Here is a 6,694-nt window from a genome sequence, read left to right on the forward strand (position 1 = left end):
AATGTCTCTAGAGTTCAGTTTCTTTGCCTCCAAAGTGAGTACAATAATAGTACTGTAATTTCCTCAGAAGAATGGTACATGAATTAAATTAAATAGTAGATTTAAGGTAAATGCTCAACAGATTTAGTCATCATTATTCTGATGCTCCAAAGGCATTTTAAACTTAATATCTCTAAAAATGAAGTCAGTTAATTATGTTGCTGCTTTCCAGTTACCTAAGCCAGAGATCCAGAAGTCATTCTTCCCACAATAAGAATGACACACAGATTCCTGGGCCCTGCCTCAGACTTATTAAATTAGAATATCCAGGGAAGGCATTGGGAATTCTGTAGGTCTACAAGCCTTCCAGATGATTCTTGGCAGAGAAGGTTGGGAAACTTCTTTGTACTCCTGCCTTTGCTTCCCCACCAATTGTTAGACCAATTTTATCTACAGATTATTTCTGGAATCCACCCCATCCTCTCCATCCCTACCACTACTTTCCTAATCCATCCTAGACTAAGTCTAGGCTTAACTTTAGTCAGGATGTTGATGGGTGTGACTGGAAGTGGTATCCGGGAGTTTCTTTGTTTCTGTCTGTCTGTCTCTGCCGCTTTATCTTTCATCTCTCTCTTTTGCTCCTTCTTTCTCCTTATTGCTTTTCTCATAGCCACCTTACCCATAAATAAGCATTCTTAGGGCCTGGGACAGGTACCCCTACCTAGCTGTTGCCACTCTTCCTTCCTGAATTTGGACCCAGCCCCTGAACTCTACAGCTTACCAACAAGGATCTTGCAAAGTGAGGATGGATGTGCTGGTATCAGACCAACTCCCCGCTGAATTCCAAGTGTGTAACTGCCCCTAGATTCGGAACAGCTTGCTCAGAGCTGCCTGCCTATTTTGGACAACTACGGATCCAGCCCAGACCCTGGGTCACCTTCAAGACCCATCTCCAAAGCTTTGTGACCTCCTCTCCTCCCTACCAACTGGTGGATCCAAATTCCTCCCCATCATGGGGAAAATGCTTTAGATACACTTTAGTGAAAAAAATAAGGATACAAAATTATATAAAGTAAGATCACTGTTGAGAAAAGAAAATATTGTATCTATGCGTATAAAAATATTAAATACAATTTAAAAATGTCCCATTGCCTTCAGTGATATATCAATGCATTAAGTAGTTATCTATGAGTGGTGAGGTTTCACAAGTTTGATATATTATAAATTTATATGTTTTATAGTTTCAAGTAGTAAATGAATAATACATGAGCTGGGATGACCAACTGAAATGTCAACTGGGTTTTCTCCCTTCATTTGTCCCTTGTCTCCCATGCCTCATAATCATTTCTAGTTCAGAACCAGGCTTTGTAATTCCTGCCTTGGGAATTTTGGACAAAGATATCCACCTTTCACAACTGATAACACCCAAAAAGATACAACTATGTAAGGTCAGGGTATTAGTCTGCATGCGCTGTCATAACGGAATACTGCAGATTGGGTGGCTTAAATAATTGGAACTTATTTTCTCACAGTTCTGGAGGCTGGAAATTCAAGATCAAGGTGCCAGGGGAAGGTTGGTTTTTCCTGAGGCCTTTCTTCCTGGCTTGTAGACATCACCTTCTCACTGTGTCCTCACATGGCCTTCCCTCATGTGGAAAGAGAGAAATCTCTGGTATCGCTTCCTCTTCCTATTTTTTTTTTTTTTTGACAGAATTTTGCTTTTGTTCCCCAGGCTGGAGCGCAGTGGTATGATCTTGGCTCACTGCAACCTCGGCTCCCCAGGTTCAAGAGATTCTCCTGCCTCAGCCCCCTGAACTCAGCTGGGATTACAGGCACGCGCCACCACACCCGGCTAATTTTGTATTTAGTAGAGACAGGATTTCTCCATGTTGGTCAGGCTAGTCTCGAACTCCCGACCTCAGGTGATCCACCCGCCTCAGCCTCCCAAAGTGCTGGGATTACAGGTGTGAGCCACTGCGCCCTGCCCCTCTTCTTGTTTTATTTTAGTTTTTATCTTTTGTAGAAAGAGTCTCCCTATGTTGCCCAGGCTGGTCTCAAACTCCTGGCTTCAAGCCATTCTCCCACCTCAGCCTCCCAAGTGCTGGGATTACAGACATGAGCCACCTCGCCTGGCCTCTTCTTTCTTCTTAAGGACACTAGTCCTATGGGGTTAGAGCCCCACCTTATGACCTCATTTAACCTTAATGCCTCTGTAATAATCCCTATCTCTAATTACAGTCACATTGGGGGTTAGGGCTTCAACAAGGAATTTGGTGGGGGACGTAATTCAGTGTAAATGTCAGTGGTTCTCAAACTTCAGTGTGCATCAGAATTACACGGAAGGCTTGTTAAAACACAGATTGCTGTTTTTTTTTTTTTTTTAAATGGGGAAGGAGAGGAATATACAAATACATAATTCCATGTGTATCTAGAAAGGTAGTAAAAACCTCTTAACATTGCTCACCATTAGGGAATGGCCAGAAATGGCAGGGGTGTATGACTCAGGTTTTTCCCACATACTGTTTCATATGTAAATATGTAGCATGTTTATATATCACTGAAAAAATATAAAATTATCTCATCTATCTATCTACCTATCTCTACTGAACCTTTAATAGAAACACTGACTACAGCCAATTTTGTCATTTAACCTAGTCGTATTTGTTTTTAACCTTTTCCCAGAAACTGGATCTGTATTTTGGTAAGTAACAGTTTGCAAAACTGCTAAACTTGTGTAAAGGTGGACATCTCTGTGAAAAGAGAAGAGCTCATAGTATGTAGTCACGAATTGAAACAACGAACACACGCTACACTTTCGTGTAAGTCTTCGAGTGTCTGAAACGTGATAGCTTATGATCCTTTGGCTATGAATTGGTCTCATGGGACATGATAAGAGCACAAACCATTTGAAAACTTTGCATTCCCTTCACAGTGAGAAAGCATTGCTAAGGAAAACAGATTCATAACTCTTAAATGACTTCTTAAATGACAAGATTCACTATGAACTCAGAATCATGGAGTCAAAAACTGCTTTTTGGTTTCTCCTACCTGTTATAGCTTACTGAAGTATAATTGACATACAATAATCTGCAGTATTTAAAAGACACACCTTGATAAATTTTGACACATGGAACCAACAACACAATCAAAATAACAAACATTTCATTTCCTCCCAAAGTCTCCTTATATTCCTTTGTCATCCTTCTTTCCCATTCCTCTCTATAGGCAACTATGTATTTGCTTTCTGTTGCCACACATTTGTTTGCATTTTCTAGAATTTTATAGAAATGATTCACACAGTATGTACAGTTTTTTGGGTCCGGCGGCGGCTTCTTCTTCTTCTTCTTCTTCTTCTTCTTTTCTTTTTGAGATGGAGTCTTGCTCTGTCACTGAGGCTGGAGTGCAGTGGCGTGATCTCAGCTCACTACAACCTCCACCTCCTGGGTTCAAGCATTCTCCTGCCTCAGCCTCCCAAGTAGCTGGGATTACAGGCACACGCCACAAAGCCTGGCAAAGTTTTGTATTTTTAGTAGAGACGGGGTTTCACCATGTTGGTAAGGCTAGTCTTAAACTCCTGACCTCGTGATCCGCCCACCTTGGCCTCCCAAAGTGCTGGGATTACAGGTGTGAACCACCACGCCCGGCCTGCGTCTGGCTTCTTTAACTCACTCAAGTTAAAGGAGTGTGCTATTCATCCATGTGGTGTGTATCCAGAGTCTGTTCATCTTTGTTGCTGGATAATAATCCATCATATGGTAAATCACAATTTGTTTATTCATTCGACTGCTGATGGGCATTGGTTTGTTTCTGATGAACCACCAGTATCATGTTTTTCCCTCACAATCATCTCATTTCTCCCCATTTTACAGATGAAGAAATAAAAAGACTCTCAGAGGACAAGTAACTTGTCTAAGGTACAAAGACAGTACTTGGAATATAGAGCCTTAAATTATTACAATGTTTGAGCTGAAAGGAACACTAAGGCATCTCTCTCTTCTCTTTTTCTCTTTCTTTCTGGCCTTCTTTCTCTTTCAACTGCTTGGTGTTGAGATTTGATTTGTGATCAACAAGAATTATTAAGTATTTATCTTTATTCAGGGTAAAGCCAGCAGGTTCTTCTTTGTCAGCTAAATGCTGATACCCTTTTATTTAAATTCATTCCTAACATGCTCTTACCATAGGGAAATATTCTGGAATGTTCTATCAGCCAAAGGTGACCTTCTCTCCCACAGGAGCAGGAGTGTGTTGGAGCTTGCTTGTGCAGGCCCTTAAGAGCTGCTTGTTAGATTTTTAAAAGCTAAACACAGTCATTATGCAATTTAAATAATATACACTTTCAATTAAATATATGATATTAAAAACAAAGTTGAAAACATTCTAAAAACTCATTGCTTTTTAATTATTTTACTACATTTTACTAACACCTAGGCTTTTAAAGTTATTTTGTTTCTTCTTAATTCTACTTTCAGTGATGTAACATTAGTAGCTCAAAATCAGCCTTGGTGGGACTATTTACGTGATGGAAATTGGCAAAAGACAAAACTCAAAGTGAAATTTATTATTTTTTTGATTGACTAGACTTAAGAACATGATAGCGAAAATGGTAATAATTTAAAATCTGTAATCTCCAACTATTACATTGTGACTAGCACAAAAACCAAGAATTTTTTTTGGTTTTTTTTTTTTTTTTTTTTTTTTTTTTTTTTTTTTTTTTGGTATTTGGGAACCATTAAACAATTTAGCAAATAAACTGCTCACATCACGGATGAATGAAGTTCTGATATATATCTTCCTCGTTTTACTTTCATCTTATTCATTAACATAAAAAAAATACCAACCAATATTCAAAGCGAAACTACTCAGGGAGCCAGGTGTTAAACATTCACCAGCAAACCACCGCCTCTGAAATTAAACCCTATGCAAAAACCAAAACCAAACCAAACCTAGCCTACAAGACTAGTTTCTGTTTAGATCTCATAGGAAGTCAAAGCCTCTAAGAGAAAAACCAAGAACACAATGAAATCAGAGCTGCCAGTAGAAAATATTTAAAGTTTGTTATAATTTAAAAACTGGATAATACAACAAAATGACTCACAAAAGTATACAATAAAATTCTCTCTTACCAGTATCCCTCCGCCATGTAGTTCCTCTCCTCAGGGGCAATATCTATTATCAGTTGTTGAGTTTTCTTTAAGAGATGGTCTATATATAAACAAGTAATATAATCTGTTCTTCTTCTGCCACACCATTTGGTATACATATGAACCTATACAATATTAAAATACACTATTTTGTACTTTTCTCTCCCCCCATTTAATATATCATAAAGCTCTATTCACATCAGTGTCATGGCTGCATAATATAATAGCATCCTTTTATGCTATTGGATGTAGCATCCTTTATTTATCTATTACTTAGCTACAATGCAGAGACATTGTGATGGTTTCCAACAGGACTTAATTTTAACCCATGTACGTTAGTATCCATAGATCTGCTTTTACCTGGTTATGATTTGTTGCGCCTCTCCTCATTAAGTTATAGAAAGTGAGTCAATTCATGCAAACATCAGCACACATTTACCGAACACCTACTAGGTGACTTGCACTGTGAGGGATGCAAAAATACAATTTTAAAACATGATTGGTCTTAACACCCTTGTCACCTAGCTTGAAATTTAAAAAATAAGAGTATAATAATGATCCAGATAGCAGCCTAGCAACTGACAGAAGACTTCACCTTTAATTCACTTTTGAGCTTGGACTAGTCATTTAATCCTTGTGAACTTTTGTTTGCTCATCTTTAAAATGAAGATGACTATTCCTGCCTTGACCACCTCTTTGGGTTGTTTTGAGGATCAGAGTGGACCGTGTTTGCAAACACTAAAAGACCACACATTTCTATGGGTACATGACCTCTCCTGCCTCACCTTGCCCACATTGTGTCCAGCTATGTTGAACTTTCATATGTCCGGACCCTCCACATGTCGGCCTCTGCATGTACAGTGTGCCTCTCCTAGAATGCACAACCACAATAGCCCTCCTGTCCAGTCACACCAATTCCTACCCTTCTTCAGCTTCCAGATTCCCTGACCTCCCAAGTTTAGATCAGGTGCCCTTCCTATACACTTCCTGAGAGTCCCCATCAGGACACTGCCATTGCTATGTCATGGAAGGGGAAACTGTTTATGTCGTGTTCACAGCTGTATCCTAAACTCTAAATAAATGTTCAGGAAATGAGTAATGAATCAATTGCCTTTAAGGAAATGGAGCAGTGGGACAACATTGAGTGTACTAGGGCCAGGAAGACCTTTATCTACATTCTCTTCTTTGATCTTCACCATACTCTGTGTGATAAAAATTATTATTTGCATTTTATAAACTCAGGGGGTTAAGTGATGTTGGAACCAATGCTGGCAGACCCAAAGGACTTTCTCCATAATTTCACTCTGTCCCTCCAGATTATAATATCACTCTATCCCCAAATGCAATGGCAAATAGTGATTGATAATTACTATGGCCAACCACAGGGTTATTTGTGTCACTCATTCAATCCTCTCAAACCATATGAAGTGGATGACGTCACCATTTGCAGATAAGGAAATGAGAACGCCCAAAGGTGAAGTGACTTGTTAAAAAGTGCTGTAAATTCTCCAAAATGAAAAATCATTGTGAACTGGAGTGGACTGAGAAGACTCCATAGCAGAAGAGAGATTGGA

Source organism: Trachypithecus francoisi, unplaced genomic scaffold, assembly GCF_009764315.1.
Source record: "Trachypithecus francoisi isolate TF-2019V2 unplaced genomic scaffold, Tfra_2.0 Lachesis_group0, whole genome shotgun sequence".
In the NCBI taxonomy this organism is placed as follows: domain Eukaryota; kingdom Metazoa; phylum Chordata; class Mammalia; order Primates; family Cercopithecidae; genus Trachypithecus; species Trachypithecus francoisi.